The sequence below is a fragment of the Palaemon carinicauda genome, chromosome 38, assembly GCF_036898095.1.
Source record: "Palaemon carinicauda isolate YSFRI2023 chromosome 38, ASM3689809v2, whole genome shotgun sequence".
Taxonomy (NCBI): domain Eukaryota; kingdom Metazoa; phylum Arthropoda; class Malacostraca; order Decapoda; family Palaemonidae; genus Palaemon; species Palaemon carinicauda.
Genome location: NC_090762.1, coordinates 48123592 through 48136093, shown reverse-complemented (window position 1 = coordinate 48136093; position 12502 = coordinate 48123592).

The following is a 12502-nucleotide window of genomic DNA, read 5'->3' as shown; positions in this document are numbered from 1 at the left end:
TCTGATCCTTTCTGTTGATAAAGTAACCAGAATTATCTTAAATAATGTAAACTTCCTCTCTCTCTCTCTCTCTCTCTCTCTCTCTCTCTCTCTCTCTCTCAGGAGGAAATTTTACAGCCCTTGAGTTATCGCATCCGGTGAGAGCTAGCTGGGAAAAAAAAAATAGGAAAGAAAGATTGAAAAGAATGATGCTGATGATGGCTGGTGTTCCGTGACCTTCGACCTCACGGTCTCTCTTCATGACCTCTCTCGTTTTGTAGGCTATAAGCGTAGACGTTGTGGAGTTCACGCGTTCATTTTAACGGTTTGGTAAAATTACCGCCTTGGATTGACACCCTTTCTCCTCGCACTGATTGACAGGCTTTTCTTTCTCCCCGTCTTCATTACTCTCTTTAATTTCTCTCGAAGACATACTTTTCCCCACAGGAATATCCTAATACATTTTTGTACCTGTAAGTAAATTGATTAGTTCACTAAACGTTTAAATGGGCATCAAAAGTCACGAGAAAAGTTTTATGATGCCAGATAATTACAAATGATAATTCACTAGGAAAGTTGGAAGACCCAGGTCTACATGGCTGAGGACTGTGAAGAGATGATGAATGGAGATGTATTGAATTCAAAGCTCAAGATGAAGACGACTGGCGAGACCTAACCGAAGCCCCTTGCGTCAAATTGGCGTAGGAGGAGATGATGATGATAAAGTAAATTGATACTTCAAATGCCATTTTTGTTGGATACCAACTTTGATCTTTGAACTGACCCTTTTTATGCCTTTTAAAATTTTTAGATTGATGATGCTCGTTTATCGTAGTACATCATTCATATAATTGCCATGTATAAGAAGTCATGTTTGATTAATCCTGAATTATAAATACAGTGGTACCAGCACCGTAAAGTAAAGTTTAAGTACATAGGGATTTTGCCAAACGGAAAATTCTCCAAGTATCTGTGGTGTTTAGTAGAACATTCATTATCATTGGAATAGTCGAAATCAATGATAAGCGAACGGAAATATCTTACTCAAGTACAACAGAATCCAATCCAGGTAGTCATTTATATATACACATACTGTGCACACACACACACACACACATATATATATATATATATATATATATTTATATATATATATATATATATATGTGTGTGTGTGGTGTGTGTGTGTGTTTGTGTATAATCATTGGTTAAGTTACCATTGTTCGGAAATACTGAGATTATTTTCAAGGTCAAAATTCGCAGAATAATAACAGTAATGTGAGCAATAGTCTAATATTGTTACTGGAGTCATGCGATGATAGACTTGTCTCATGGCCATGTAAAAACACAGTGCACGTACAATGGAAACAACATAACTATCCGTCCTCCAATTAGTCATATAAGAGTGGCAGTCGTATAAACGTGACAGTGGTTAGAAGTATTAGAATAGTATAAAGATAATATACTCTAATAATAATAATGAATAATATGTATAATTTCAACGGTCAATAGGGTTAGCTCCCTTCCCCCTGCCTGTCTGCAAAACCCGAACGCCATATTCAGAAAGTTACCACTTGACATTATCATTAGTTTAATAGTGAGAGGAAATGGGTATTTTATGTCTGTTGAGATTAGTGGGTTTCAGTTTTTTTTTTTTTTTTTTTTTTTTTGGCGCTGTCATGTCTTATTAGTTTATCACTAGAGCTATCTAATTGCCATTGGTGTTTGAGTTAACTATACAAGTGTTTTCTTTGACGTAAAGACAATATCAGTTTCACTACTATTATAATCGTTATTTGATTAATATTATTGCCATGCTAGTTTGAGATTATTAAAACACACACACTCTCTCTCTCTCTCTCTCTCTCTCTCTCTCTCTCTCTCTCTCTCTCTCCAGACTGGCTGTTTGTATTTGATGCATCTTTATTTTCTCATTATTTTTAGGATTCCAGACTCATTGAATTCCAAGGAATTCGCAAAGTCATAGATAACCCCCCCACCCTCCTCCCCCATCTGAAAAAACCTTCTGCAATGCTCCGTCATTGCTTGCTTGTTATGTGAATGTCATTGCATTCTTTTTGCATTGAAATCATGCCTGTCATTGTCTCTTGCAGACTGATAAATGACCAGCGGGGGAGTTCTTCCAAAATACGCGAATTGCTGTTTCTCTTGTTTACTTTTTTTTTTTTTACTCATTTTATGTCTATTTTTTATTATATAATGTTAATGAAGATTTTATTTTTTATTTTTTTAATAATGGTAATGACGAGTGTGTTGTAATCTTCAATGAATTAGCTGTTTCTTATAAGTCGTAAGTATAAATGAATGCATGTATATCTGTCTATAAACACACATTTTATATATAGACATATACATATATATATATATATATATATATATATTGATCTACGTATGTGGCTAGGGTTTGTATTATCTTTTGTTGTTGTAGCTGAATTCCTGCTATACCAGTCCTTGAAGGATTAAGAAAATTTAACAATATCTCATTTTTAGTATCATAAAGAAATAATAATCTTCAGACTGTAAGCATTTTTGAATATAGGTCTCTGTTTTTCATCCTTAGTTCAAAATATCTTTGTATATTCTACTGTTAATTTATAAATGTTTATTTTCCGAGGTTTTGTTCCTAGGTCCAAATAATCAAAGTTTACTTTACTTCAATGTTTATTTTGGATTTTTTTTCTTAGTATTGATATTACGCACCATGGATTATTTTTACATTTTAATGATCGTTTAAATTCCTATTTTAAAATTTTCCGAAATCATTAGATTTGGCATAATTATAATCTGTATTAGAATAAGGGGTAATTTTCCAGAAATGCATTTCTATGACTAAATTGTTTCATACACAAACTTAAATTCAATTTTTGACGTAAGATGCATTTTTTTATTGAACTTCCTTTATGCTATTTTAAACTCATCAATACGCTCTGTTTTCTACAAGAGAATAGATTTATGAATTAATGAGTAAATTAACCAATAGAAAAAATTAATTAATTAATTGGTTATAGGAAAAACACTATCGTTAGTTTGTTATGAAAGAAATAAAGTAAATGGAATGAATAGCTTCTTAACGTTCATGGAATCTCACTGGTATTTTTTGTTGATTTTTTCAGACATGCAATCCCTATTTACATTATGATAAGCTAGAATTTCAAGTTAAGCACCTCTCTCTCTCTCTCTCTCTCTCTCTCTCTCTCTCTCTCTCTCTCTAGATGCCATATTTTCTTAATTGACTGTTTTCTTTGTTATTTTAATTGTGATGAATGTTTACTGTCTTAATTATAAGACTTAAGTTATTATTGATCGTGAAAGACTCATTCGAAGTTATTTTCTGAGCACGCCATTTGAGGCGCTTTGTTTGCGTCGGTGTAGGAGTTGATAATGATTCACATTCGTCTATAAGAAAAAAAATGTATAAATATGCTTTTATACTTATTATTTCTTATTAATGTTGGGATGTGTAGTTTTCTGTAGGAAGCCTCGATAATTTGTTGAACTATTGTTAGAATTAGATTGTTAAAATGGTTTTCAGTCTTACATACATTGGCTGTATTCTAATATTTTGTACATGTAAAGATTGTACTTTGATATACCTTAATATATTTCATATATTATTTAACACACACACGTTTATATATATATATGTATATATATATATATATATATATGTATTATATATATATATATATATATGTATATATATATATATATATATATGTATATATATATATATATATATATATATATATTTATATAGTGTGTTTGTAGGTTCAGAGTATCCGTTTCCTCTTGCTTTAAGTGTGCAGGTGGCTCCCTCTTGTCAACATTTGGTTAAAAGATGGGTCCTTTTCTCGTTGTCTTGAAACTTGTTCCCCCCCTTTTATGGTATTTCTTTTCCCCTCTTAAAGCGTGTGCGTGTGTGTGTGTGTGTGTGTGTGTGTTTTTTTTTTTTTTTTTTTTGTTTTTTTTTTTACTAAAAGAATTTTCCATGGTGTCGGTTCTTTTGGGATAGTTTAGTATTTTTCTTATTATTGTTTTGGTATTTTTTTTTAGGTGAAAGGATTTTTTCTATGATTTTTTTTATATATACTTTTATTTTTTTATTTTTGTAGTTTACTGAGTATATAATTTTATAACAGTAATAATGACGACAAAAATTACAATAATGATAACAAGAAAGATAACGAAGTTGGTAATGAGGATTGTAAGAATGATGATAATATTAGTACCAAATGGGTAACCCAAGGTGCTCTGTTCACGGTTTTATTGCATTATTGTTTATTAATGTCATAAATTGTCTACCAGTTTTCTTTTCTAAATTCAGATGTATTTAAACAAGTTGACTAGTTCCATTTATATTTTTCACATATCTTATATTATTATTATTATTATTATTATTATTATTATTATTATTATTGTTGTTTCTACTACTACTACTACTACTACTAGCTACAACCCTAGTTGGAAAAGCATGATGCTATAAGCCCAAGGGCTCCAACAAGGAAAAATAGCCCAATGAGGAAAGGAAGCAAAGAAATAAATAAATTACAAGAGAAGTAATAACAATCAAAATAAAATATTTTAAGATCATTATAATGGCATTATGAAACAACTTTGCTTTAAAAGGTACAGTTTGATCGGAATACATAAATAGCCGCAAACCTCTCTCTCTCTCTCTCTCTCTCTCTCTCTCTCTCTCTCTCTCTCTCTCTCTTTATATTTTCTTCAATGCAAAGTAGCTCAGCGTAGTATTAGGATAGGATTTAAGGTCTTTATTCATCATGCCGTAACAGAAATCCTCTTACGATTTATAAATCTTCTTATTTTGGGGGGAAGTGTTTTTGTGTTCGATGGGAACCATTTTTTTTTTTTCTGGGATGATAGATTCCAATTATGAAATGTTGAACACGTTCGTGCTCACACGTATTGCGTATTACTAACACTCACGTTAACAGTGTATATATATATATATATATATATGTGTGTGTGTGTGTATGTATATATATATATATATATATATATAATGATAATAATAATAAATGATAATTCAACTCTATTGTTGTGTTTATAGTAAAAAAAATTAAAGCAATTGCGTATGAAAATATTTTACAAAATAACGAATTTATTTCTTTACTTTCCCGTATATATATAGCATATCATTTGGGCTATAAAGGGAGAAGATAAAAGGAACAAATTGATTTTACCAAGTGATCCTCATAGGACAAGAAGAAACATATATCCCATTGGGCTTAAAGAAAATTTAGTAGCTGGCTTCGAAAGGTATGTGACCCATCTTAGTGTCATCTCCCTTATGGTTTCGTCTCATCTTTCTGTCCCAACTCTCTCTCTCTCTCTCTCTCTCTCTCTCTCTCTCTATAAAAAAAAAATCAGTGGAAACATGAGATGAATCTTTAAGATATTTTCAGTGAGTACGAAAGAATCTCTCTCTCTCTCTCTCTCTCTCTCTCTCTCTCTCTCTCTCTATAAAAAAAAAAATCAGTGGACACATGAGATGAATCTTTAAGATATTTTCAGTGAGTACGAAAGAATCTCTCTCTCTCTCTCTCTCTCTCTCTCTCTCTCTCTCCAAAAAAAAAATTCAGTGGATGGAAACGTGAGATGTATCTTTAATATACATATTTTCAGTGAGTACGAAAGAATCTCTCTCTCTCTCTCTCTCTCTCTCTCTCTCTCTCTCCAAAAAAAAATCAGTGGAAACGTGAGATGCATCTTTAAGATATATATTTTCAGTGAGTACGAAAGAATCTCTCTCTCTCTCTCTCTCATCTTCTCTCTCTCTCTCTCTCTCTCTGGGAATCGTTCTACGGGAACCCTGAATAAATTGCTCTCCCATTTTTCCTCTTCTTCGCCATCCACCAAATTGAATACGGAACTAAATCCGGATTAAAGTGAATTGTTTGCATCGCTTCCCGAGTTGCAAAAGGGACCTGATTATTTAGATGAACAGGGACCCAAGGTTGAATATGCGTTGTCTGGAATCTGACTGGATTAGAAGGAATAGGATTAATTGATAGAAGGAATTCCTTGGGGGATGTATACTGAATCCTTTTTAATTGGAGCCAAAGACTTGAGTATTAGTTTAAGTCATCCTCTCTCTCTCTCTCTCTCTCTCTCTCTCTCTCTCTCTCTCTCTCTCGCTCTGGCGTTTATAGCTTATTTCATTTTTAGGAAATTAGAGGATTCTTTTACACATTTTGTTATCAATATTGAGGTTCAGGTTTTGTACTTATTGTAGGTGCAGTAGCATGTTAGAATGGGAATTTCAGTTTACTAAGGAATCTAACTTTATTGCTGTTATGTTTTATGATAAAGAAAATATGATTTCTTATTGCCATTAGTGCCTCGGCGACACAGACATTTCTTCGATAAATATATCTTCAGGTATATAGAAATATGAAATGAGAACTTCAGTGAAACAATCAAAAGGTAACTATAGGTATCATCCAGGAAGGATCCTCTTTAAGGATACTTTTAAAGTGTAAACTGCTCAGGCTTCTCCTCTTCCTTCTCTGCCCATTCACCCAAAAGGGGACTTCCCCGGAGGGGGGTCAATGGTGACCTTCAGTATCCTCACACCCTGGTCTTGTCGCCCCCCCCCCCCCTCCCGTCTGCTATCCTTCTCGAATTTTAGCCGCACCTTTAGCGCGTCGGTGTGACCTTGCCGGACGGCCTCCTACGTTGAATAGTAATAAACAAGGCTGTATCTTGGGAAGCTTAGGATGCCATTAACCTAAGGATACTGGTTGTTGTTGGATTAAGCTGGCTTTGTAACAGCACGGGCTCTTTTTCCATGTGAAGGATACTTCTGAATAAGAACCAAGGTTTAAAGGCCTTTTGTATAACATGGTACAGAGAGTAATCCATATACTGGTCTGAGATTTCGTAATTGCACATTCTTGGAATCAGTCTTAATTTGTAATCCTCTTCGTTTCTTTATCTCTCGTCTTTGAATTTCCATAAGCATTATCGGAACACGATTAAATGTGAATGTTTCAGCCATTTGTAAAAGAGATGGAGTTTTCTCTGATTTTATACTATCGACAATTACAAGATGTTTCACATACATTGAACACATTTTCCTTATTTCAGTGTTCAGCTTCCTTTTATATAAATTCCTGTAGATGATTAACGGTCTTATGTTCATATACCTTTGAAACGCAAGTGGTCAGTGAGTAATTGACTTTAATTTGTTATTTTTAGTTTGTTTTATAAAACATTATTCACGAGGTCGTGTCTCGTTACTCTCCGTGTTGAACCAGAATTTATTCTTCGAATAAAACATTGAAACCGATTAACGTAATTGTAGTGGAGTGACATTGACGAATTGCTATGTAATGGCTCTTTGGATAATATCATGGGGTGGTGCCCTCCCATGAAATTATTTATAAAAGGCTAGTATTTCTGTCTTTTAGGTGATAGGTATTTTCCTTTATGATCAATGCCATTTACAAGAGACATTTTGCCTGGAATTTTCAAGAATTCTTGATATTATGATGAGTGAGGATGTAATTTATCCCAAGGAAAATCGTAACCATTATATATAATTGTAGCCTTCCTCATTATTGTAATTTCTTGTTCGATCTAGCAAGAAGTGAATCATTTGAGGTTTTATTAAATAACTGTATATTATTTAAAGATTTAAACTTTAAAGGTCACTCATGAACGGCTGAGGTAAGAGGCAGGATAATGATCAGGGTCCAAGCCCCCTCTCCATTCAGCTAAGACCAGGGTTGGCCAGGCAATGGCTACAGATGAGCCAGTTGACTTAACAGGTAGATACATAGGCTCCCTTTAACCACCTAAGGGTGGAGAGGTTGGAGGCCCGACAAGAAACTATCAAGCTTGAGCGAGTGTAGAATACCCGTCCAATAGATTGCCAGTCAGGGATGCTTCCAGTAGGCTACCACAACCTTTAATTGATTATTTGATTGAATCTATTTCTTATATTTAGCTTTGTAATCTTTATTAGGTCTGATAATTGTTCATTAAGTCATCAACCAGTTTATACTTTATAATTATTAACGTTTTAAGTGTAATCAGTGATGGTACAAGCAAATCCAAAGTTGGGACAATAATAAAGACTTAAAATGCGCGTCGCCTAAATTGGACACAGGTCTTTTTATGGAAAAACAGTGGGATCACGTGGGAAGGAAGGGAGTGTCGGAATTTTACTGGTTGAACCCGAGTGAGATATATGATCTGTTAATCCCTTTTAGGAATGTTATATTTTACTCCTTTGGTTAACTGGTTCTGTTTATTTACCAACTTTTTTTTACCCGTCTTAAGGCTTCTTTATATTTGTTTTAATTAATTACCTTTATGGCTTTCGTATCATAAGTGCATGTTATGAGTATTATTATTATTATTACTTAGCTAAGCTACAGCCCTATCTGGAAAAGCAAGATGCTATGAACCCAAGGGCTCCAACAGGGAAAAATAGCCCAGTGAGGAAAGGAAATAAGGAAATAGATAAATGATGAGAAAAAATTAACAATAAATCATTCTTAAAACAGTAAAAACGTCAAAACAGATGGCATTGAAAGAAAAGAAAAGGGAAGGATGAAAGAATTTAAAAAAATCTCGATAAAAAGGCGCAAGTGTTGTCACGAGAATAATGCATGGCATGACTGGGAATATTTTTCGTCCTCTAGCATACGATACGCCAGTTTGGCCTGGCATGTGTCAGTTACTTTGTCCGTTAAGAAAGAATAAGGGAAAATGCTCAAGGATGAGGCGGATGAAACACTTGGCCAGATTTATGGAGACTTGACTTTCTCAGCTTTCTCGAATAGTAACAGAAACTTGTGTGTGTGTGTGTATATATAATATATATATAATATATATGAGAGATAAATTTAGCACATTTAGACGTGTTTTTCATATTCAAATAAGCCATATTTTTTTTTTTTTTTTATAAATTAATGTCTGGATTCTCTTAACGACCTCGGATCAGAGCCCCAGGCATAATCACACAAAGACAATAGCTGTCACTGTTCATACAAGTTTCCTGGACCAGGGTTCGATTCCGGGCCGGTCAGAAGCTATTGTCTTTGTGTGATTTCGCCTGGGGCTCTGATTCCGACCGAGGTCGGTAAGAGAATTCAGACTTAAAGTAGGAAGATTTAATTTAATTGCAAGGACATACTGTCTTAATGAAAGGGATGATTGAAAAAGTCAAATGAAATTTCGATTCATTAAAAGATTGGTTATGCCAAAGGAGAGAGAGAGAGAGAGAGAGAGAGAGAGAGAGAGAGAGAGAGATTCTTTATTAAGTATGTAAAATGATAAATGACCTTAAACTCGATTAATTATACACCCCATAACCACAATTTGTCTTAAAATCTCTCGTGGCTTCGAACATGCCGGTCCCGAGACTCATTTGCCACAGCTTAAGTGGGCGTTTACGTCAACTACAGAAAAGTGTCCCTCGTTCGAATGCAGTAAAAAGTAAATTAAAGGAGTGAAAAAGTAAAAAAGGTAATCATGAAAGGAACGGTTTTAGGGTTATATGACCGTGAATTGTTTGTTCTGGCCGGAAGTATCTGGGTTACTGTCCTACTGCCAGGTCCCCCAAGTTTTAAACCGTCCTGACTGTTATAGCTTTCTGTCTATTGTACGTTTACATTACTATTAAAGTTACCCGTTGCTGTCAATTATTACTGATTTCAAAAGTCGGCCAAATGAAGTTGCTAATTGTTGATTATTTATGTTGAAGATATATTTTATCCTTAATTTTTCTACGTTCAGGTTTTATGTGATATTTCAACTGTCAAATACAGATTTTAACATTCTGTCTCTTCTGGATTTTTTTCTGTCCTATATCCTCGGTTATGGAATTCAGCTGCCTAATATCCTTGTTATAAATTTCATCTGTCTAATTTCCTTGGTTATAGAATTCAGTTGCCTAATATCCTTGATTATAGAAATCAGAGTTAAATTTCCTTGGTTATAGAATTCAGTTGCCTTATATCCTTGATTATAGAAATCAGAGTTAAATTTCCTTGGTTATAGAATTCAGTTGCCTAATATCCTTGATTATAGAAATCAGAGTTTAAATTCCTTGGTTATAGAATTCAGCTGTCCAATATCATTGGTTATAGATTAGAATTCAGCTGCCTTGCTTATAAATTCTAGCTGTCTGAAATTCCTTGTCTATAGATTTCAGCTGTCTTATATTGTTAGCTATAGATCTTAGCTGTGTGATAATTTTGGTTAAAGATTTGAATTGCCTAATATTCTTGGTTACAAATTTCATCTGTCAAATGTTATTGGCTATAGATATTAACACACTAATATTCTTGATTACAGATTTCAGCAGTCCAATATCTCTGGCTATATATTTCCATTTCGGCTGTCTAACATTCTTTGATATAAATTTCAAGGGCTTAATATCTTTGGTTATACATTTCAGCTGTCTGAAATTATGGATCAGCAAAGAAAAGTAGATTATTATCGATATAAATATCAGTTATCTGATAGGCTATATTTTTCAGTGAAAATATATTCTTGGATTGAGTCTTTTTTTTTTCTTTTTGTAAATCTTTGTATGTAAATATTTTTTTTGTCCAATAAACATTATTATTATTATTATTATTATTATTATTATTATTATTATTATTATTATTATTATTATTATTATTTTTATTATTATATTCAGGAGCTTGAGGAAATAAATTATTAGCTGCAGGTTTCAGGCGTTGTAAGCAACTTATTATTATTATTATTATTATTATTATTATTATTATTATTATTATTATTATTATTATTATTATTATTATTAGCTAAACTACAACCCAAGTTGGAAAAGCAAAATACTATAAGCCCAAGGGCTCCAACAGGGAAAAATTTCTCCAAGTCATGTTGCAGTTTTCTTGAATAATAAATTCTCATAGTTAGTCTTCAGCCGTGTAAAAGAATGTAAAACAGTTTCAGCTGGTGGAAAGAAACTGCTATAGCCTAAAGGTGTAGCTTTCCTAGCACTAAGCCTATAAAAAAAGGCTTAGTGCAATGTAGCAAAATCTAGAGAGTAGTCTCTGGACGGGATTGTAGAGCATCAATTCCTGTCTTAACAGAAACTCCATCTCCATTACCCCCCTCACTAGTGGGACTCCTCTCGTGAGGTTTTCAAGAGGATATCATCACTATCATCATCGTCGTCGTTGCTATCACCATCATCCTTCCTCTGCTTTCCGTCAGAAACTCGATATATTACTGCCCTGGTCTTTTTTTGGGCTCACCACCCATGGAGACCCATGGGAGAGGGAGAGTGGGTTTACGGATGGTGGGACCCCCTTGACGTCCGCCGCCATCAGCCGTCCACCAAATGTCATTTCATGTTAACTCTCTCTCTCTCTCTCTCTCTCTCTCTCTCTCTCTCTCTCGTAACGATTTCCTGTCCTTTTCCCCTTACGTCTGTAGTCGGTTAGTTACCTTGAGCTGTGGACAAGCTGTGATTTTCTTTTATTTTTCGTTTATAGTTTTTCTATTGGTACTATTAAAGATTTTTTTTTCGCTTTTTTAAAGTAGATATATATATTATATATATATGTATTATAGCCACGAAAGGAAAAATGAAAAAGACTTGATTATAATACATTTTATATTCATCACGTGTCAGCTTTCGTGATTTCTACACACACACACATATATATATATATATATATATCGGATCGTTTTTTTTTTAAATAATAGGAACGATGTTAGTTCAGTTATAAGCATGAAATAAAATATACTATTTAAATAAAATAACCGTAGTGAAAACAACCAGTAACATTTGGTTGCGATTGCTGAAAAAGGTAGCGTACCCGAAGAAAAAACTTTTTGAGCGGTATAAACTTCCATGTATGTATGCGTAATTTGAATACTTTGGCTTATATATTGCCATTTGTATTTTCTATCTTAATGTCTTTTTCCCCTCTTCCAAAAGGGTAATTTACCTCGTAATTGCTCTTTACGTAGTGTACTAAAGGCATTACTTAAGGGTCCGGGTAGTGTTTTTCTAACCCCTACCTGCACCTGCTTTATATCTTTCTGCTTCACCACTTCCTTGCTTCGTTTCTTCCATGTTGCTGTCCAACCTCTTTAGGTTTTACTTCATAGTCCCAATTCTATATTTCAATTTGTTCTTAATATTTCTAGATCTGGTTACGGTACGGAAATTGATATTCGCCTGACGTTAGGTTTTAATTTTGTTAAACCCTCCTTAACATCATGTTTTCTATATATATATATATATATATATATATATTACAGAGAGAGAGAGAGAGAGAGAGAGAGGAGAAGAGAGAGAGAGAGAGAGGAGAAATTTGTATAGCTAGATATAGTAATATTTTTTATATTATTCTGTTGTGGTTAAAAACAGTAACATCTAATACTTCCTTATGGGCGTTTGCTTCTTTTCTTTAGATAAAAAAAAAAAGCTTCCTTACACTGTTGAGGAACACCTTCATAATCTTTTGATTCAATCTGCAACGCAAACGGA